The sequence below is a fragment of the Corvus hawaiiensis genome, chromosome 2 (genome assembly GCF_020740725.1).
Source record: "Corvus hawaiiensis isolate bCorHaw1 chromosome 2, bCorHaw1.pri.cur, whole genome shotgun sequence".
NCBI lineage: Eukaryota > Metazoa > Chordata > Aves > Passeriformes > Corvidae > Corvus > Corvus hawaiiensis.
Window position 1 is genome coordinate 1,722,974 of NC_063214.1, and position 21,870 is coordinate 1,744,843.

Below are 21,870 nucleotides of genomic sequence, written 5' to 3' on the forward strand. Positions count from 1 at the left end.
GCTTCAGTAGCACCTGGTGCCTCCCAGGACCTGCTGGGCAAGAAAACTCACCATCAGCACAATTCCAACTCTTCCTGGAGCATCCAGACATCCCAGGGACTCTTGCAGAGAAACGCACTCCTTGGTTCCAGTGACTGTGACATTGCTCCAGTGCTGCATTGGGGTGCAGCCATCCCAAGTCCACCCTGAGCAACAATCTGCACCCTGGTAAGCAAGGCCCTGTGCATTTGGAATGACAGCTTCCTTCAGTTTTCCTAAGTGGTTTTCCTATATTCCAATGTTAATGTGCAGTGAATGATTTAAGGAGGGGCCAGGGAATGTCACAACAGGTATTTCTCATATCTCGACAGGGCGAGGGGGAATGGCTTTAAAGTGAAAGAAGACAGGTTTAGATTGGACATAGGGAAGAAATTCCTCCCTGTGAGGGTGGGCAGGCCCTGGCACAGGGTGCCCAGAGAAGCTATGGCTGCCCCTGGATCCCTGGCAGTGTCCAAGGCCAGGTTGGATGGGGTTTGGAGCAACCTGGGATAGCGGAAGGTGTCCCTGCCCATGGCAGGGGGTGGCACTGGATGGGCTTTAAGGTCCCTTCCAACCCAGAACATTCCACGATTGTGTCCCCAGAGCAGGACAAAGCTCTGCCCTGACCAGGAAAAGCTGAAAGCAGGATGTTTGTGCTGCCCAGGAGCCACACAGCACAGCACTGGCCCTTGATCTAAGGGCTGTTGCAGGCACTGTATGGCAAGGACCGTCCTTTCTGGGGACCCCGGCCATGGGCCCCAAATTCTCAGCTTCCTTGGCACTAGATGGAGCACGTGAGCTTCCACCAAGCAAAGCCACAGACACCCCTAGAGAAGATCCTGCACTGTGGTCAGCTCTCTTCGACTTGGTTTTGCCTGTCCAGCCCTGCCGGGGAGGTACCAGGGCAGAGGGAGGTGCGGGAGCCTCATTTTCCCCAGCAGAGCCTTCAGTTCATGCCTTGGGTGGATGGATCTCATCCCAACGTTAGGTGAACCTATCCCCAGCAAGGGCTCTGAGTCGCCAGCTCCAAATGTGCAGCCTGACCAGTCCTAAGTGCCTAGAAGCCCTTTGGAGCTCATCCCACCTGGCCCCACACTTCCCCTCCCTCCTGCTGTCACTCAGCAAACCTTCCTGCTGGCAGATCCTCAGGCCTTAAATCCCACCTCCAGCTTTTGGGAGAGTTTTTCCTCGACAGGCTGCATTTTGTTCCTTGGTGGTCCTCTCCTCCCACCCTGCTCCTGCCCAGCCACTGGCATGGGAAGGCAAGGAAAGGCTGTAGCGGGGCTGCTGCGGGGTTAAAGTATTCCAGGCAGGAAGCGAATGGCCCGCTGGGATTACATATGGAAGGAAACACGAAGCACGTAGCCCCAGGCAAAGAGAGTGCGCAGTTCCACAAGGGACTTTGCCAGAGTGGGAGGGGATTACAACCTAAAATCCTTTATGGGTGCAAGGTTTCAGTTAAAGGGAAGAGCCATCCCGGCTGCCTGAAGAGCAAGGATTTGTGCAGCAGGTTCAAAAGGGCCCTCGACACTCTTTTCAAGTGCAGCCAGGGTGAAAAACGTTGGAAATCTGAGGGGTTTCCTTCTGGTTTTCTATTTCCCCTTTATTTCTAAGGATACCTTGAAACTGTTTCATAGTGAGGTCAACCTTTGCCTTTTTCTTTCTGAAAGAAAACAGATATATGGAGTAGTTCTCTTGTGAGCAGGGGGTGGCCTGCACTGCTTTATCCTCAGCTTAAAAAAGGTTCATTACTTCAGAGATGGGTGACAGATTTGGGCTGTGCTGAGTCACGCAGCCCTAGAGGGAGAAATTTCGCCTCTTCTTGGATTACGGCGGCGATTATGGGTGAAAATGGCGGGAGGGAATGTGGGGAATGCACAGCCAGCAACATCCTCCTCTCCTGTGCTCCCACAGCGAGGGGGACGCCCAGTGCCAGCGTGGCATTCCACAGCCTTCTCTGTGGCTGCCGGGACCCGCTGTCCAGGCGGGATTTGGAGGTGCACCCCTCCGAGGGCTGTGTTTCACCCAGGAGCAGGGCAGAGCTGCAGGGCGGAGACACGCAGGCAAAAGGCCACTTGCATGTCACCAGAGGGATGTGGCACTTAGGGCAGCAGAAGGACGGGTCGGGCTGTCCCGTGGCAGGAGGCTGCAGGGAGAGCTCTCATTCCTGTGCTGGGATGGTGCCCAGGGTCCTGGAGGCTCCCAGGCTGAGTCAGAGCAGGGGCTGGAGAATTTCACTCACACTAAGCTAAAACGTCCCTTATCCCCCTTTTCTTTTCCATCACCCTTTGAAAGCTTCTCCTGCAGTTTCACTGTGACCACCTCTTGCAAACTGGAGGCGATGGGGGGGGGGGGGGATTTTTTACCACCTTTCCTCAAAATCACAGAGCCAGTTCATGGCACCGTCTGTACCCCTATCCTTCACTTCCACCTACTCCATTGCAGCCTACCCCCCATGCACCCCCTTCTCCCATGCCATAACCCTCCCCCCGTTTTTTTTTGCCCATCCAGGAGGATGCAGGACCCCAAAATACTCCCCACCCTTCTGCAATCTCAGCTTGGTCACTCTCCGCCAGCCCGGGGTCCCCCGGCTCGCCCCCTCTTACCTGCGGGGCTGGGACACGGCTTTGCTCGGCTCCCTGTGCACCTCCCGGTCCTGCGGAGGGGGTATATAAGGGGCCGGGGAGAAACTTCTGGAAGTTGGGAAAACCCTCTAAAAATGCTCGGGGAGGGAGAGGAAGGGGAGGATCCGTCCCAGCTCTCTCCCGGCCCGCCGCCAATGGCAGGGAATGCCGGCCCCACGCCGCCGAAGGGGGGTCGGGATGCATGGGGGGATGTGCGCTCCCTCGTCCTGCCGGCGCGGCTGGAGCTGCCCCGGCCCGTCCTCAGCCTGTCCCCAGCCAGCCCTTGCAGCAGGAAGATGGGGAACTATTCCCTGCCAAAGCGGTGCTTTTGCCTTTTTACAGGGCTCGGGGCCCATCTTATTTCCATCCTCTCCCTGCCCCTGGCATCTCCTGCAGCTGGATGGTTGTTGGCACTAAAGGCAGGGAGTGCTGTATTTATTTTCTGTTTCTGGGCTGTCGCCCTCTGTGAAGTCAGGGGTGGTGCAAAGGGCTTCAGCCACGACCGGAGCAGTCACAGGCAGGCAGTGTTCAACATCTGCCCCATCCTGCTGTCTGAAATGTGCCCCTGATTGGTGACATCCAGGAGAGAAGGCTCCAGGGAGCCTGCAGAGCCTCTTGCAGTGCCTAAAGGGGCTCCAGGAGAGCTGGAGAGGGACTGGGGACAAGGCTTGGGGGGACAGGACACAGGGAAAACGGCTTCCCACTGCCAGAGGGCAGGGATAGATGGGATATTGGGAAGGAATTGTTCCCTGGGAGGGTGGGGAGGCCCTGGCACAGGGTGCCCGGAGCAGCTGTGCCATGGAGAGGTTTCTGCTGCATCACAAGTGTTGAAGCTCGGATTCAAGCCTGTCACGTTTTAAGACAGCACAGGATTGTTTTCATGGCAATCTGGGATACAGGGATATTCTAGGTACCACCCACCCCATGGATGGTTACATCAGCAGAAGAGTGCTGCATCCTTGTGTTGTTTAACTGATATCTGTGTCTTCCTTTTAATCACACTGTAATTTCATTTTCCCCCCTAATTTTGGCTCTGCCAAGTTCTTCTGCTTCCCTCTGAAGCCAGGGGTCTCAGCCTTCTGTTGCTGTAGTAAGAAAACAGCATCTGGTTTTTCCTTCTGGCTTTGAATATTCTGCTGGTTGTATTGGAAGCACCTTGCTTTGGAATCATCTCATCATTCCATTCCCCTTCACAGCCCACCTGTTCTAGAAGGTGGCATAAAAAAGCGACATTTTGCTTTGTCTGAACTGTTCAGATGGTGCCATGTGAGTAGATATTCCACACCTCAAACAAGATCCCTCCCTGTAGAAAAAGTCTCCGTCAGCTTCAACAAACATGGTGTCCTCACATCAGTGATGTTTAGAGATCTGCTCCCTTCAGGGAGGGATTCAGTGGGAAAAAGAGCTTTGGCATACCTTAAGCAACAGATTTTTGCACACTGGTATTTCTTGGTGCAGTTAGCCTTGCTTTGTGTCTGCAAAAATGATCAACAGTGGGGTCCCAGAGTTTTTATAGCACAATTTTGGCTTTACTAAAAATGATTTTGCTGATATCAAACCATCAGTACCAAGGTAAATGTTACTGGTCTGTACCAGCAGTGTGTGCCAGCGGAGAAATGAGAAATGCTCCTTTAAGCTTCCACTGTCAGCTGCTTTTCTCTGCCAAACTCTGAATTGCTCCACCTTCAAGCCCTTCTCTGTAATTACTTCCCATGTAAGATTTTTTTCATCTTCCTTGTGAAATTTAAAATGAACTCTAAAACTTTTAATCTTGATTTCTTTCACTGCCTCCCAATGCTAGAGTCCTTTGATACTGGGGCTCTGTGCTTCAGTCCTTTGAAATGGCTTTGCCTCAGTAACATGGATTTGGAGTAAAATAAAATAGTTCTTTGTGTTTGAGGGCTGGCAGCCCAGCATAAAGATATTTCAGATTTTTCAGTGTATATTTCAACCTATTCCTGCTGTTTCTACAATACAATCTGGTAAGAGCCACCAAAAAAACCCTGCTGAGCTTTAGGATGTGAATATGCAGAAAATGAGTCAGTTCTACCACAGTGTCAGCAAACAGCTTCATCTTGACTGTGAACAGTTTTGTCCAGGGCCAGAGTTCTGGGAATCAGGCTGATCTGCATTGCTGGGGAAGATTCCTGCTGCTCTCCAGTGATTTCCAAGCGCAGTCAAGCTCTGCAGGCACTCCCAGCCCCCACAGTGCCACGTAGGAGCTCCTCCAGCGGTGGGATGGGGACTGGGAAGGGGGAGCCAAACTGGGAGTTGCCGTCTTCCGTCTTCCCTGCTCTGTAATGAGCGGTTCCAGCTGCCAAAGGGACACATCCACTCCTCCAGCCCAGCTCCTCCCCTCCAAACCGCACTTGCGCAGGGCAAAACCCGAGTTTCTTTTGTCTGGAGTTATTTCCAGCATGGGTTGACTCCGTGGGTTTAGGGCAGTGCAGATCCACTGAGCCTTAAATTAAAAGCCACCCAAAGTTTTTGTGAGATGGGTGTGATCCTACAGCCCCCACGACAGAGCAGAGGGAGATTTCCAGGCTGTTGTTGCAGAGCTTGGGACAGGTGTGGAGAAGCTGCTGGGATGGAAAGCAGTGAAATCCAACTGTACCCAGAGTCCAGTTCTGTGGGAAACAATCCATGCTCAGCCATGAAACATCCAGGTTGGTGCTGCCCCAGTTGTTTGGCTTCTTGTTTCAAGCAGTGTTACTAATTCACTTGATCATCTATTGAAGGAGTGTTTTATTTCTATGAAAGCAGACCCTGTGTGTTCTTTGGACAGGACTTTTTAAATATAAACTCCAGCAGCTTTACGCTTTCACCTTGCAGTGACCCAGGACACTCATCCTGTTTTCCTGTGTGGGAGACAGTCTGTCATCTCCTGTGCTGCTGGGAGGTAGTGCTGGTGCAGCATTTCTGCTTTCCAGGATCATGGCTGAGGAGGGCAGGGATGCTCAGAGCCAGCACTGAAGAGCTTCAGAATCATCCAATGCCACCCCTGCCATGGGCAGGGACACCTTCCACTGGCCCAGGCTGCTCCAAGCCCTGTCCAGCCTGGCCTGGGACATTGCCAGGGATCCAGGGGCAGCCACAGCTGCTCTGGGCACCCTGTGCCAGGGCCTCCCCACCCTCCCAGGGAACAGTTCCTTCCCAATATCCCATCTAACCCTACCCTCTGGCAGTGGGAAGCCGTTTTTCCTTGTCCTGTCACTTTTTGCCCTTGCAAAAAACCTCTCTCCCTCTTTTTTACAAGCCCTCTTTAGGCAGTGGAAGGGCCTCTAAGCGCTCCCTGGGTCTGTCTCTGCTCCAGAGCTAGTCAGGGCTTGCCTGCTCCTCCAGGTCCCCACATGCAAAGATTCTGGGGGGATTCTGCTTCCTGGCTCAGCTCAAGGGCAAGTTTGGGATCAGCACTTTGATTTCACTCCCACCCACCCTCCTCTGGCACGGTGAGCTCATTCATGCAGCCCCAAGTATCCCAGGGCCGTGGCTTTGCTGGCAGGACTGGAGTGGGATCCCAGCCCTTTTCCCCCTCTCTGGCTCTCAGCCATGCCCATGGCCATGTCTGGCTTGGCAGGACTGGGAGGGCCCAGCGTTGTGAGAGCAGTAGGCACACAAAGGATGGCAGTGGGGCTGAAAGACTGCATCCCGTGGATCTGACCCTGTCTGAGTGCAGCAGTGAGAGCCAAGCTCCCTGTGCCAGCCTGCTGTGCCCAGAGCTGGGCCTGCCAGCTCCAGGGGGAGGTCCCTGGGTTTGCATGTCCTAAGGGTGCAAATTTTAATGGATCCTCTGCAAAGCACTTATCTCCTTTTGCTTCCTCAGCAGGTGTGGTGGAGGAGGAAAAGGAAGAGGAGAAGACCTGATTGCCATGGAGGCAGCAAATTCCCCATCCGTGGCATCACCCAGGTATGTCGTGGTGCACAAACAAGAGGGGCAGGCTACAGAGGCTGCAGCTTTCCCACAGGGCACAGCACAGAGAGACTCCCTTGATCCCAGTTTGTAATCCCTGTTTAATACTCCCAGAGAAAAGTTCAAAATCCACAGGGTTTCCAGCCAACCCATCGAGGTGGGGGACAGAATTCCTCGGGTGCTTTTGGGTGGAAAGAATGACATCTGTGTGGCCTCAGCAGAGCGCCAGCACGGGTGATGGCAGCTTGGATTGCAAGCCCCTGCATCCCCCATCTTCCTGGGAGCTGGGCTATGGCAGGAGATGGAATCCTTGTGGATGTGGCAGGAGGGGTTTGCAGTCCCTGGGAGGGACCCACAGGGCTGTGGGATCCTGTGCTGTTCCTACACTGGTCAGGAACTCTGGTTTGGGGTCATGGCGAGACAAGAGGAATCCAGGATGCCCTTTCCAGGCTAATGTTTGGACTCAGGGATCCTAGAGGACTTTTCCAACCCTAAACTCTGTGATTCTAAGATGAGCACTGGTGACATGCACTCCTTACCCCCTCCCTTCTGCCTCACAGTGACTGGGACTGGCTGGATCCTCCCAAAAAACAGCCAAAAGGCAAAGCAAGTGCTTGGTTTGTTAGCCACGTCAACCCCACGAGTGTCGGGGCCATCTCAAGGGCAAGATGTGAGAGCACCAGGGCTTTGGGATGCTGCAGCTTCAGTTCCCTCACTGGAAACAGGCAGCAAGGAATGTGCCAATTCCAGGTTTTCGCCCTTTATAACAAAATATGAGCAGAGAAGGCCCAGGTGGTCGATCTGCTCTGCAGAGTGGAGCTGTGGTGGGGAATCTCTGATGTCTTGTTAAAAGCTGAGTTCACTCTGCTGCAGTGAGCTCTGTCTCATCTCCTCCTGGCATTTTCCAGGAGCATATGGGAATGTGAAAGGTCTGAGCTCTGCCTGCCCTTCACATTTGGTGGAAGCTGAGAGGAGGCTCAGCCCCACGCGCTCCCCCCTCAGCGTTTCAGCCTCTCCTGAGGAAACCGGGATGTAAAAGGAAACTGTTTATTCTGGAGCCAGCTGGGGGAACAGAAACGCCCCTAAACCCGACCCTGGCTTGGAGAGGGATCCTCTGCCAGCCAATCTTCTGCTTCCAGCAGAGCACTGCTCAGGAGTGGGAGGCGGGCCGGGCTCAGCCTGTGCTCTGTGTGCACGTGTGTCACTCAACTGCCTGTCTCCCCAGTCCTACTGCTGTTCCCAACAAGCCAAACCCCAAAGCTGCCACTGTTGATGCCAGTGGGATGAGGGGGCTGAGTGCAGGACAGGGCTGGGGCTGCTGGGTTTGCTGCCTTGGGAGCTTTGGGGGTTGGTGCAGCAGTTTAAGGCAGGAAAGGAGGAGGGGAGGGATGAATCCTGGAAAGGACATGCTGGGCTCAGCCTGGCAGTGGCCCAGCAGGAACAAACAGCGTGTGCAGTCCTCCTAAGCCATGTGCTGGGATGTGTAAGCACAGGGATGCTCAGGAAGGGACTTGGCAGCCACTTTGTCTTCTCTGCTCTTACAGAGGCAGCAAAAAGCTACTCAGAGAGATACAGCAGCAAACACAGGATCACAGGATCCCAGGATAGTTTGGGTTGGAAGGAACATTAGAGCCCATCCAGTGCCACCCCCTGCCATGGGCAGAGACATCTTCCACTAGCCCAGGGTGCTCCAAGCCCCATCCAACCTGGCCTGGGACACTTCCTGGGATGCAGGGGCAGCCACAGGTGCTCCGGGCACCCTGTGCCAGGGCCTCCCTACCCTCCCAGGGAACAATTCCTTCCCAATATCTAATCTAAATCTCTCCTTTAGTGTAAAACCAAACAGGAGAAGGGGTTTCGTCCTTCCCAAGTTTCCAAGGACCATGGTTGCCCCAACCCTGGGGATGTTACTCTGATCTGGTGGGACCAAAGCAGGTCTGAGCTGCTGCAGCTTTGCTTGGGATGACAAAATGCACCCACCTGGGAGGCAAATGTCCCTTGCCATAGGTCCAGCTTGGGTCAGGGAGCTTAACCCATAACGTGGCAGTTTAGGATGTATCTGCAAGAGGCCAGGATGTATCTCCAGGATGTATCTCCAAGGCCAGGGACCCTTAGGAAAAAAGGGACATCTTCCCTGTGTTCCCACATCAAACCCCACTTAGCGTGAATACTCCTTCCTGCTTCAAATATGCCAACAGAAAATCGCAGTGTGTTTTCCCCAGCTACTGTATAGATTCCCCACGAAAACCTGGCAGGGAAGAGGTAGCAGGATTTCTGGAAAATTCAAGGAGCCCACATGATGCAACCCTGCCGCATTCTTGCAGAGCGACGCCCGCTCCTGGGAGCTTCAGAAGGAGCCGCTCACATTTAATTCCAGCTGCCAACAGGCTGCATCCACACATTAAAGACTTTTCCAGGGTCACATCCCTGTCCTGCCACAGCTCCTGGTATTGCAGAGCCACCTTCCTGCATCAGGGAGGGTTAACGTTAACTTCAGAAGCAAAACCCACTCTCTGTTTTCCTTCTTTTGTAACTTGCAGGGAGGAAATTGTGGATCGTCCAGTGAATTTTGCTCTGTTTCCCATTTCAGAATGAAGCTAGAAAGGCTTTTTCCTGGTCTTCCCAAATGGGTTTAGAAACTCCCAGGCATGTTTAGTTTTGGGAATAGTCATGCACTTGGCAGTAAGAGCAGAAAATACGGATCCTGGAGAAGGGGGAGCTCCGTGGCTGTTGGATGGGATCTGGCAGCAGAGTCACACAAGGCAGATCTGACTCATCACATCTGCAGATGTCCCAGGATTCTATAAAGTTGGGCAAGGCTGATTATCCTCTGTAAAAGTTGGGGAAACTGCGTGAGGCATGGAAGGTGAGTTTGGGGCAGAATCAGAGCCAGGCTGGTTTATGCTGCTTTCCTTCTCCACAAGGATGCTGAGGACTTGATAGAGAGTCCCAGAGGCATCTTCTTCCTTCCTGCACAGACAACCTGTGAGAGCTGGGAGGCCAGGATGTGGAGCTGCTCTGTGTGGGATTATCCCAGCTCCAATCTCATCCAGCAGAGATGGATCTCTTGGCCAGGAGGTGCTCACAGCCACAGAGCAGCCTCTGTATCCTTGTCTTCTCTCCCTGCTCCTGGTTACTCTGCCTTAAACCCCAGGCAGGAACGGGCTCTGCTTTGTGTTTTTGCAGCCTGTGGGAGCACAATCGATGCCATTCTCCAGTGTGGATGCCCGAATTGTGCTTCCCACTCTGAGAAGAGATCCAGGAGCTGCCTCTCTGCGCCTCCAGGCAGCACAGTCCAAGCTCCTGGCCCAGCACTCAGCACACTGAACATCTCCTGCATGTCCCTGGATCTGTCAGGCTGTTCCCAATGCTGGAGGAGGCATCAGAGCTGCTGAATTTGGCTTTGCATAGAAGGTCTCTTGTTCAGCCTGGGGCAGAGGTGCTTGGGAGAGGTGGGGCAGGAGGTTTAGATGAATGAAGATCGTTGTTTCACTCCTGATTCCCTTCAGGAGGGTGCTGGATGTTTCCCAGCCGTGCACAAACAGCTTGGATTCAGTCTTTGAAATCATTTGCACTTGTGCACTTGGTTGGCTTTGACGTCAAGACCTGAATCCCCCTGGGATCACTCCTGGTTTGGGACCCAGGGGATGCTGTGGTTACAAGGGCACGTGTGACTCAAAGCCTCTTACAGCTGCCCTGCTCCTCTCCTGCATGGATCTGGCTTAGCCCCATCCAGTTGGGAATTATTTCAAGCTCCTTTGCTGCCTGAACACAGAGAAGCAGCAGCAAAGAATTTAAGGCAGCTCCTGAGTTTTGAACAGTTCAGGATGCAAGTCAGGGCTGCAGTTTAGTGAAAGGGAAACACTCAAATCCTGAACTTCCAAGGGTTTCTGTTGGATGTGGAATAGCCAGTTCTGGTCATTGGAATTTCCACTGACAAAGCTGCATGCTGAATAATGCAAAATAATGGAGAAACTGCAATTTGTGCATTGTGGAATTGTCTTCATTTTCCAAAGACCCCCCCCCCCCCCCCAAATTCAGGAATATCTTCAGTCCCTGTGACGGTGCCTGTCTTGATGAATTAACAGTTTAACTATGATTTTCTCCCTAATTCCGCCTAATAGAATACTTGGATCTGCTGGAGGCAAGTTCATCAAATGCGGGATGCATAATGAATCCACTCTGGGCTCTGTCACTGATTCACCACGTGCTGTGAATCCAGCAATTCACCACTGCCTGAAGCCTTCCTGACTTCCCTGGCATTTGCAGGAAGGTCCATGGTCACCCCTTGGAAGCAGGTATGAAGTAGCAGGTGGGGCAGGATGGGGGGACAGACAAAAAGCCCTGCAGGAATCTTGGGCACGACAGGGCTGAGGCAGAGTCAGTGCAAACAAATCCTCATGGGCATGAGAAGCGCTGGGCTCACGGCACAGTGCACTCCAGAGGTCCTTTAGAGCCTCATCACCTGTGTTGTCCCATTAGCTGGAAAATCCCAGTGCTCAGATAAACAGATAATTGTGTGCCTTGATGCCAGCCCTGCATCCCCAGGGCAGCAGGACCACTGTCCTTGAGGGTGGGATCAGGGAGAAAACCTCCCCCAGCTTTGGCTGCCACCAGGGTTTCTGTCTTCGGTCCCAGCTCCAATCCCACGCCCTGAATCCTGCACTGGGAATACACTGCTGGCTCTGTGTGGCTGTGGCCAAGAGTTTCCCATGCTTCAGAAAGTGCCATAAACCCACAGTAAACAGCACAACCCTGCACTGCTGTCCCTGAGCTCCCGTGGTCCCCAGTGCAGCTGATGCTTAAACAGTTGGCAGAAGGAGGATATTTAGGATTTCTGGGCTGCAGAAGTGTCAGTGTGGAAAAGGCTGCACCAAAGCAGAGAGATCAGCGGAATTAGATGGATTTAAAAATAGTGGAGCCAGAGGGGCTGGCTGGGATTCAGGAGCTTCAGAGATCTGGGAGCACACAGATCCAGTTAGGGCGCTGCAGGACTCGTTCAGACCCTGCTCCCATGCGCAGCAGCCCTGGGCACGGCGTTCCCCTGCAGAGCCTCCCCCGCGGCCCTGGCACTGCTCCCCTTTCCTGGTGTTCCCCAGGAGCGGTGCCCAGCCAGGATCCCACCAGCTCCATGACATCCCCAAACTCCCCCCCGAGCCCCTCTGCGGCGCTGGGCACTGGCAGAGCCCTGGCCCTTGTCCCCCAGGGAATCTCTCCCGAGCCTGGGACATTCCATCCTCCCGCTCCATGTCCCGTGTTCCGGTCTCGCTGCTCCCCCCGCTGCCCGGCTCCGGCACCATCCCGGGCTGGCTCCAGCCTTCCCCAGCCACCAATCCCTGCAGGAGGAGCAGGAAAGGCTCGGGCTCCAGCACACAGCCCCGGGATGTGCCCCAGCAGTGCCGCCTGGGAGCCTCCCTCTGCCAGGGAGAGGTGTCTCCTTCCACTTGCCCTGGGAATGATGCTCTCCCAGGCCAGTCCTGGAGAAAAGCAGAGCCAAGAGGAGCAGCAAGGCTGGCAGGGGCCAGGAAGGAAAAAGGGAAGCAAAGGTGGCTTTTTGCTCGTTTGTTGTTTCTTCTTTTTCTTGTTTTGGGTTGGAAAGGACCTGAAAGCTCATCCAGTGCCACCTCCTGCCGTGGGCAGGAACACCTTCCACTATCCCAGGGTGCTCCAAGCCCCGTCCAGCCTGGCCTGGAAAGGGAACTGAACTTATTTCAGAGTCTGCCAGATACAATTTCAAATTTGATTAATTAGAGTTATCACTACAAATAAGATGATGATAGTGTAGATAACCCCAAACTGTGGGAGCATGGCATGGATGTCTGAGCAGCACACAGCATGCCAGGAGATTCCGTATGTCTTTCCAGGTTTCAGTTTCAAAGATGCTATTCTGCCTTGGAGCAGAGAGAGGGAGTCCTCCTCCTTCTCTTTGAGGGACCTGCAGGATCCTCTACTCCTGAAGAGGGTTCCCCAGGCTGCCCAAATCTCTCCCAGGCTTGGCTGGGGATGCAGTGTGCCTGCAGGAGAGAGGCAAGGAACAAATGGGATCTGCAGGAGAATCTTGGCAGAAAGACTGTAGGGATGGAAGTAGGGATGGGAGTGACTTAGAGCAGCCCTCTCATACAAACTCGTACAATCGTAATGGCACAGAAGGGTTTGGGTCAGAAGGGACCTTAAAGCTCATCCAGTGCCACCCCCTGCCCTGGGCAGGGACACCTTCCACTATCCCAGGGTGCTCCAAGCCCCGTCCAGCCGGGCCTGGAAGGGGAACTTAACTTATTTCCTCTGTGCTTGACCATTACCAAACCAACAGAGGCTTCGCCACTCAGAGATCTGTTTTTGCCGTTTTACTACTCCACCAATGCCCTCTCTGTTCCCACCTTGCAGCTGTTTCTGTTGGGTGTCTTGGAGAAGGAACAGCCCCTCACCACCCCACAAAGCCAGGGACAGCCCCTTGGGAAGTTTCAGGGCCAGGTGTTTTCTAGGTATCCCGAGGTGCCGCAGAATTGGTGGCTGTGCTGAGAAAGGGGACGTGAAGCCCTCCCTTGCTGTAGGTGTCCATCACTACTCCATGAGGTTCTGGGACGTGTCCATGTGTCCTGGAGGGGTGTGCCAGGATCGACAAGCAGCAGGCAATCCCTTTAGCAGGGAGTGGGAAGGGCTGGTTTCCTACAAGACTCGACAAGGCTGGAGCCCCCAGAGGGGGTTTGCAGTGATACCCTTCAGGTCTTCTCAGCTTGGTCCAGAACTGCAGCCTCCCATTAAACACCACCCAGAAAAGGGGGTTTGGCTTGTAGGGAAGTGTTTTATTTCCTTTAATGAACTCAGTCTGAACTGGATGGAGCCCAAGCCTGTTCTCCGTCACCAGCGAGCCCCGAGCTGTGTGTGATCAGAGCTGACAGCCCCAGTGGTGCTGGTGCAAATGCCAGCAAACCCCATTGATCGACCTGAAAAGCCCCAACAGGTCTGACATGAAACATTCATGCTCAGGGGATGGATATTTGAGATGAAACCTCAGCAGCAGTTCCTGCTCAGATCCCCTTCTCTCCTGACCTTGCCATTGCCAGCAGTGAGGAAAATCCGTGCAGAGTAACTCAGGGATTGCTAACAGCCCCTTGCACTGGGATAACCAAGTGAAGCAGCAAGTTTTACCCTGTATCTATCCAGGAGAGAGAAATTAGAGCCTGTCAGGGTTCTTAGAGCCTGGCTGGGTGATTTACCAGGGATCTGAGTGCCTGTGCACACAGCTCCAGATGCCTCCCGCTCACCTTCCATCAGGACACGCTGCCTCCCGCAGGGAGCTGCTGGATGAAGGGGGAATTAAAGGCATTTGTTACTCCCTGACACAGCCCATCACCAGGCTGCCTTCCCAAGGAGCTGCAGCTCAGGGGCTTGGCTTGCAGGGAGGAGCTGCTTTATCATGGCATGGCAGCTTGCCCAGGGAAGAGCTGGGAGACAGCTGGGATTTATTCCGGAGCCGGAGTTCTGCTCCTGTGGGGAGACCAGGGGTTGAAGGGATGAGCCAGGCTGCAGCAGGGAGGCAGGGAGGGCATTTCACACTCCTGTAGGCACTCCAGCACTGCACCCCCAGCCCAGCTGGGAGGCAGGTCCCAGCCCTAGCGCTCTCATCCTGGTTCCCAGAGCTCAGTGCCTTTCCCTGACCTCAGCCCATCGGAAGCACGGAGTTGGTGATGCTCCATCAGCTCCATCCCATGCCTGATCCGTGCTTGCTGCCCACCCTCTCTGCACCCCCATGTGTTCCCCTTGGGGAGTCCTGTTCTGTCTCCAAACCCCTTCTGCTTCCAAAGGATTTCTTTCCACACTCCCGGCTCCCCTCTCTGCCCTATAAACGGAAAGGCTTAGGCAGACACTGCTGCACATTTAGAGCTGTGTGACCACGAGATTTGCTGCAGCCAGCCCAGTCAGCTGATCCAGCCACACTCATTCAAGGAATCATTTTCCACTGATGTCCAAGCTGTGGCTGCCCAGGGTGGGGGGAAAAAAGGGGTGACTTGGTGTGTTTGGGATAAGTGGTGAAGGAAAAGCACACCTGGAGAGGGGGCACATCTCTGCCATTCCTGAACCCCAAGCTGCTGCATCTGTCAGAGTAAGCAGTGGTAGGATGAGGTTATGAACCAAAAGAGGGTGGGATCAAATGGGATATTGGGAAGGAATTCTTGGCTGAAGAAGGTTGATGAACCTTGGTGAAGGTTGCCCAGAGAAGCTGTGGCTGCCCCTGGATCCCTGGCAGTGTCCAAGGCCAGGTTGGACAGGGCTTGGAGCACCCTGGGATAGTGGAAGGTGTCCCTGCCCATGGCAGGAGGTGGAACTGGATGAGCTTTAAGGTCTCTTCCAACCCAAACTGTTCAGTGATTCTATGATCCTGTTATTTTTCTGCAAATGAGAGCCTCCTCTGGACTCTTTCTTTCCATCTCCAGCTTTCCAAGATCTCATTCCAGGTTCTGCACCTTGAGAAATTGAGCTGTGCCCCTGAGGCTACCCTGGACCTACTAAATCCCACAGGGTTGGACCCCTTTCTGTGGATTGGAGGTGAGTTAAGGTCTCGTGTCACATCAGCAGCTGCTGCAGCACCAGCCCTGGCAGCTCCTGCTGCTGTGGGCTGTGGGACCAGGCTGTGCTCAGTGGCCATGGCAAAGAGGCACCTTCTGCCCCTGTTGCTTTGCTGCTTGGCCTGGAGGAGATTGGAGGTGGAAAGTGAGCGATTGCAGCTTCAGCAGATGGTTATCCCATGAATCATGGGCTACCTGGGCATGTGGTCATCCCGGGGTGGCCCCTGCTGGACCTGTTTGTGCACATGCAGCTGATCCGAGGTTTCCTGGGAGGGCTGAGCTCCCTCACGTGCCCTGCCCAGCCCCGGTGGCACCTCGAGGCCACCACAGGGACAACTGGCACATGAGATGTTTTTCTTTTGATGCCCAGTCCCCCCGCCCTCATGATGGGGCAGCTCTGCCAGTATTCCAGAATTCCCCTCCCCTCCTTCCCCAAACACAGCTGGGAGGGAGTGGGGACCTCAGGGCCTGTCGAACACATCCCTGCACAGCTGCTGACAGCTGAAATGTCAGGGATTCAGGGAAGGTCTCTGCTTCTCGGCTGATCCTACAGCTGCCCTCACCCCTTGCTGCTGTTGGGGGAAAATCTCCAGGCGGAGAGAGGGGCTGGAGCTGTCTCGGAGGGGATGGGTGAGAGGGAAATTCCTGCCAGGAATGAGTCACCCCCGCGTGCTATGCCTGGAAAAAGCAACTGCTCCCATCCTGCTGCGGTGCTGGGGCAGATGGGATCCCTCGTTCCTTTGGGGGATCCCATTAGGGACAGGCTTTGGATTTTCCTGCTTTAAGATGAGTTAGGCTGGAGTTTCACCCAGCTTAGGGAGAAGCAGCAGAGCCAGGTATCAAATCCCAAATGACTTCCCAATTCCTGGCTGCTGAGGCACAAAGCATAGGGTGACTTAGTCTGGTTTACCCACATCCTTTGTGTCATTTTAAACTGAGTGGAGAGATTTTAGATTAGATATTGGGAAGAAATTCCTCCCTGTGAGGGTGGGGAGGCCCTGGCACAGGGTGCCCAAAGAAGCTGCCTGGCAGCTTCCTGGCAGTGTCCAAGGCCAGGCTGGACAGGGCTTGGAGCAGCCTGGGACAGTGGAAGGTGTCCCTGTCCCTGGCAGGGGTGGCACTGGATGGGCTTTGAGTTCTTCTCCTACCCAAACCAAGAGAAAGAAAAAACATTTATTTCTGCTTCCCACCCTGCTTAGCATTACATTTTCTGAAAGATTCTCCTGCACAGGAGCCTCTTCCTGAGCAGTATGGAATCTGCTTGTGCAAAAAGCGAAAACTCTCCTGCCTAAAAACCTATTTTTAATCAGGGAATACTGGAGATGGTTTAGGCAGAGAGGGAGCAGCACTAAAGCAGCTTTGAGCGTGGCTTTTGGGCCTGCACAGCATAATCCAGGCTTAACTTTGCTGGGGTGCAGGATTCGTGCTCTGGAAGAATAACAAAACCACCCTCCCGGGATGAATCTGGGACTGATGGCTGGAATTTGAGGAAATCCTGTGAGTTTCTAATCTTAGGCTGCTTTTTCCCTGGGTAGTTTATTCCTTAAAATAGAAAGGCTTAAATGGGATTGACTCCTACAATCCTTCTGGCCTGGCTGGGCTGTAATCTTTAATGGCCAGCGATGGGCAGGGATGTCACATCACACATCCCTTCTGCTGTGAAGGGAAAACACTCAGGAGCCCTCCTTTCTGCTCCTTTGTCCCATCCAGCTGACTTTTGGAGCCAGTTTGAGCCATGCTTGATGGGCAGCAGCTTTGTGCCAGCTTGGTGACACTGGGCTGGCACAGGAGGTTACAAATGACCCACAGGGGGAAGGCTCAAATAGGAGCACAGCCCTTCATGAGCTGCCAGAGAATCCACCTGGCAGAAATGTTCTATGGCCACAGCCTGGCCTGGGTGTGACTCAGCTGTGCCCAGAGCATCCCTCACCCTAAAATAGTGCCAGGACATCTGAAACACAAGGAGTTACTAAACCCCTGGTGGAAGAAGGATGGTCCAGGGATGCTGTTGAAAGGATGCTTAAACATGGGGAAACCTGGAGGCTCGACACTCTGGAGTTCCTAATTGGGTCATTAATTCAGAAGAGCATAATGAACAGAGGGATTTAACCAGGCATGAGAGCCAAAGGCAGAAAGGTCAGCAAGTGCCTGGAAATCCCCCCGCCAGACTCCCCAGCCTGGGCCAGCTGCTCTTTGGCAGCCCAGGTTTGGTGCTGGTGTCGCCTGGAGATCTGTCCCAGCTCCATCCTGCCCCCTTGGAACAACAGGGAAAGGACCCTGGTGTCTGACAGGACCAGGGAACAGCTGGAGCTGTGTCAGGGAGGTTTAGGTTGGATATCAGGAAACGGTTCTTCCCCCAGAGGGTGCTGGGAGCTGCCCAGGCTCCCCAAGGAATAGGTACGGCCCCACAGAGCTCCAGGAGCATTTGGACACCGCTCCCAGGGATGCACAGGGTGGGATTGTTGGGGTGTCTGTGCAGGGCTAGGGGTTGGACTCGACCATTTCCCAGGACTAAGGGAGCAGAAAAGCCAAATGTGGTGCTCTGACTCACATATGAGACAGGTCAGGGAGCTTTGTCCCCCACAAGGTGCAATGGAATGAGGAAACAGCTTTTTTAGGATGACCAATTATATACCTGAATGTCCATTTAAATTTCAGGTCTCTGGGAGAACCATCCACCTCATCTCTGGCAAGCAGATCCAGGTTCCTCCACAGTTTTCCAGCAGGATTTGCAGTGGGTGGTCACAGACTCGAGAGCTTGGCAGCTTTCTCAGTGGTGCTGTTTGCTGCAGAAACCACATATTTTTATCCTTGTATGGAATCATCACGTCCTGATGAAATCCAGCATTTGTGCAGCCAGGATAACTTTGCAAGTGCCACCACCCTTTGCAGCTGCCAAGACACCAGCCCTGGCTTTCCCCATCCTCTTCCTCAGCTCTTCAAATGCTTCTTCCTAAACCAGTCCTGAGCCAGCAGAGCTCGTCCTGGAGGACAGCTCCTAATCCATTTTTCCCATACTGGGCATCAGCTCCCACACCAGGATCACCTTATCTCTGTAGATCCCTGTCCAGAGGGTCCTTGGCTGCCCCAGCTTGCCCTGCCTGCCCCACCCTGCTGATGCATCTGCAGTCCTCCCTGCTGTGTCCCAGAGGCACAGGGGAGGCCGAGTGGAGCCCTTCCCTTCTCCCACCACCCTGTCTTGGAGCTCGTGGGAAGCTCAGTGCTCCTGGGAGGTTGGGATGAGTCAGTGTTTGCATGTCCTGAGTCACTCCAGGGAGTTGCCAGGGAGGAGGGGGGGTGCCCATCCTCATCTGGGGGTGTACACATCCCAGGAGGATCTGTCTGAAAGAAAATTCCTATTGACAGGTCAGCACCTTTAGGGTTGCTTCCAGCAGGGCCAGCACCACGGACCAGAAGTGTCACTCCATGAGAAAAAGGTATTTCCTGACCCTCCTTCCATGTGAATCCTTTCAGATGGCCCCCAGCTGATCATCTGGAGGGGTGCCACATCCCCAACCCATGGCTGTCCTTGGAAACTTCCTGAGATATGCCAAGGGGTTCCTCTTGGCAGCTCCATCACGGCAAGTTTGGGGAACCATGGTATCCAACATGCCATGGAGGAATGCCAGACAAGCCTCAAAGCGGGGCTCTTGGGATGTCTTTTGAGTATAATTAATTCCCAGTCCTCCTACTGACTGTGGTTTTTATCACCATTTTTGGGGTTTTTTTGAGCTAGAAATGCTCCTGAGCTCATGTGATGGCTCAGGAGTCCACCCCTGGTGCTCAAAGCAGATTTCAGATTCAAAGGGGAGAGTGGACACCCTTGGTGACACCCCCACAGACACCTGGATGTCCTCTGCCCCTTGATGAACGGCCCAGAGGACACCAGAGGGTACTTCAAATACACACCCAAGCTTTAGATTTTCACCTCCATTTCCAGCTTGAATGGAATAAATTCCCAGGTCAAGAAGAGCTGGAAGAACCACCCCAGGATTTTTTGTTCTCTGAGTCCCTGCCTTTAACATGAAGTCAATTTTCTGTGCTTGCTCAGAGCAGAGGCTGAGCAGGGAGTGAGGCCAGAAAAACGGGGGGTCATGTCAGACTTTCTTTTTTTCTCCTCTTAACACTGCAATAAAAATACATCCCAAGCTTGTTTTGGGATTAACAAGAAAAAATTCCTCTTGATGGGAACCATCTGTGGCCAGGAGATGCCGGCTGCTCTCTGCGTCCCACCCTCACACAGATGCTGTCATTTGGGGTGTGTTCCTCTCCCAAATATTATTCCTCTCACCCCTGTGCTGGTGGGAGGAATCCCAACGATTTAAGGAGGCTTTTCTCCCAGCATTTCAAGGCAGCAGCAGCTCCTGACACCTATGTAGGATAATATTTGCTCTCCTCATTACAGCCCCAGTGCCTGGCACAGCTTGCTGGTGGCTGCTGGGCTCGGAGGGTAAACACTGCAAGTGTCTTTGTTGTGACCTTTCCACCCCAGATGTCACTGCAGGGTCAAAGCAAACATCTCGAAGCCTCTTCCACCTGTCCCACAAACCAGGAGGGGAAATCTGCCCCAAGGAGTGGAGATTCCCTGGCTGTGCCTCTGCTGTGCTGCTGGAAATGAGGGGTTTGGTGCTGGTCCCTTTGTGGTGTCGAAGAATGAGGTGATTTCTGGGGTGGCCCCTGGCCCCAGCTGAGGTTTGGGGTGTGAAATGCAACTTCCAGGCTGGCTTGGCAACAGGAAGATGAAGAGGAGCATTTGCAGCACCAGAAACTCCAGAGAGATGCGGAGCAGGGAGAAGCCTCCAAGGCCAGGAAGAGGAGAGGAAGCTCAAGGTGGAGCCAACAGAAGACAGGGCAGGTCTGGCCCTGGGAGGAAAGGCTGGAAGTGTTTCCATGCAGCTGAGGAGGCTGCCTGGCTGAAATGCCTCCTCCTGGGATCAGCTCCTGGCAGGTTGAGCAGGAAGCTGGGAGAAGACGAGCCCAACAGGTTCTGGGCTGTGGAGCCTCCTGGATGGCAGCACATCCCTGGCCTGGGATCCACCCTGTGCCCGAGAGCTGAGCTGAAATGGGCCCAAACGAGCGCTTTGGAGGCTTTCCCAAGCCTGGTGGGAAGAAGGGTTTTTGTGTGGGCCTTGACATCTTCAGAGTGATCCAGGCCTGACTTGGGAGGTGGTTTGGATTCATTTGGACAAAGGATGGCAGGACATTTAGGCCTTGCTTACCCTGCCCTCCTGCTTGTCCCTCAGGGTGGGGACACCCCAGTTCTTGTACTCCACCAGGACTGAGTTAATCCTCGCCTCTCTGCAGGAGCCCAGCAGGAGCTGGGTGGAGTGAAGGATGCTGCTCCCTCCTTCCCACCAGTGCCACCAGTGGACTTCACACTCCAGCAGATGAAGGCACAATGCTTTCCATCTTTGAGGCTGGCAAAATCCATCCCCCAGACTTGGGCTTGTCCCTGCAGCGGGGGTGCAGCCCACGCTCCCATCCCAGGAATGTGGGATGTTCTGGGGCTGCTCTGCCCAGCCCTGCTCTGCCCACGGGCTGGGAACAGTCCTGGCTGCTCTCAGAATATTCCACGAATCTGTGAGTCTGTGGCTACTTTAAGGTGCTCACCCAAGTGCTGGTGCTCTGCCAGGAGGACTCATCTTTCCATGATCTTTTATTAAATCCCTCCTGGGCCAAATATACCCCAAAATGCCACTCTGGCTCTAACAGAGAAGGGTGTTCGTGCACAGTTACTGATGCTTGGAAAGCTGAATGCAGGTGCTGTGTCTCACCCATCAAAAAGCAATTTACAGATTACATTTATATAAAATTATATAAATGGCTGGAACAGCATAGTGTAGAACAACATTATATTGTAACAGGCAGAAAATTCCCTGTTGTTTTATTAGAAATAGAGGGAAATGGATTCACATAACATTTTCCAGGGAGGTTTGAAACTCGGGGGGGTTTAATTTCAGCAGTGTTTGCATACACACGCTCCAGCCCAGGCAGGCTGAGCTGAGGCTGGGAGGGGTTTTTCACCCCAGGGAAAGCCCCTGTGACAGGGTCACTGAGCAGGGCCCTTCAAACCCTGCATCTCCACCCCAGAAAACTCCAGGATAGGAAGGATCAGAAAACTGATCTTCCCCTTGGCCTGGCTGAATAACACAGGCTTTGTTCGGGGATCCAGGTCAGGGATTTTATTTCAGTACCTGCAAAGGAGTTATGAGAAGAATGCAGCAGGTTCCTCCTGGCCTGGAGAAATGCAGAGATATCTCCAAAGGTGTTTAACATTAACTGGAGCAGGGCACATCTCTGAAGGGTTTGACTGTGAGCCTATCTGTGTTTGTATCCAAACACCACCTCCAAATCCACGCTAACGTTAGCAGAGCTGGAGCAGGTGAAAGTCCTCCTGGAGGGAGCCGGATCGATGACGGGTTTGTCAATAAAGATCATCCCGAGCTGGCACCAGGAATGTGATCCATGAGCCCAGACCTTCCTGTGCAGGCACAGAACAAAGGCCTCAGCCAAAAGGCTCTGTTAATGTGTTGGTGAGGAGAAGAGGGGTGGGTGGGCAGGGAGCAGAGGGAACAAAGGAGCCCTGTGTGCACAGGGCAGCCGGCAAGCAGCTCCTGGGAGAACGCTGGCATTGGCTTTCCAGGGTCGATGTGATGGCAGCTCCTCCAGCAGAACCCAGTGGGATTTTGATGCAAGCAAGGCTTGGCCTTCACATTCATCCTCTCTAACTCCTCTGGCCAGCCAGTATCAG

At 53.8% G+C, this 21,870-nt stretch overlaps 1 long non-coding RNA gene across 5 annotated transcripts; it reads left to right on the plus strand.

Annotated features, from left to right (window-relative positions):
* Positions 1-29: 29 nt before the first annotated feature.
* On the plus strand, positions 30-21,567 carry LOC125321412. 5 transcript variants are annotated; one of them, XR_007201538.1, is made up of 6 exons: positions 30-207; positions 6,469-6,549; positions 9,739-9,966; positions 10,677-10,850; positions 15,009-15,099; positions 17,778-21,567. It is a non-coding gene; the product is annotated as an uncharacterized LOC125321412 (long non-coding RNA). The 5 variants fall into 5 exon arrangements; XR_007201540.1 differs by lacking the exon at positions 30-207 and adding an exon at positions 3,387-5,308 and having other exon boundaries at positions 14,988-15,099; XR_007201537.1 differs by lacking the exon at positions 30-207 and adding an exon at positions 3,387-5,308.
* Positions 21,568-21,870: the final 303 nt, after the last annotated feature.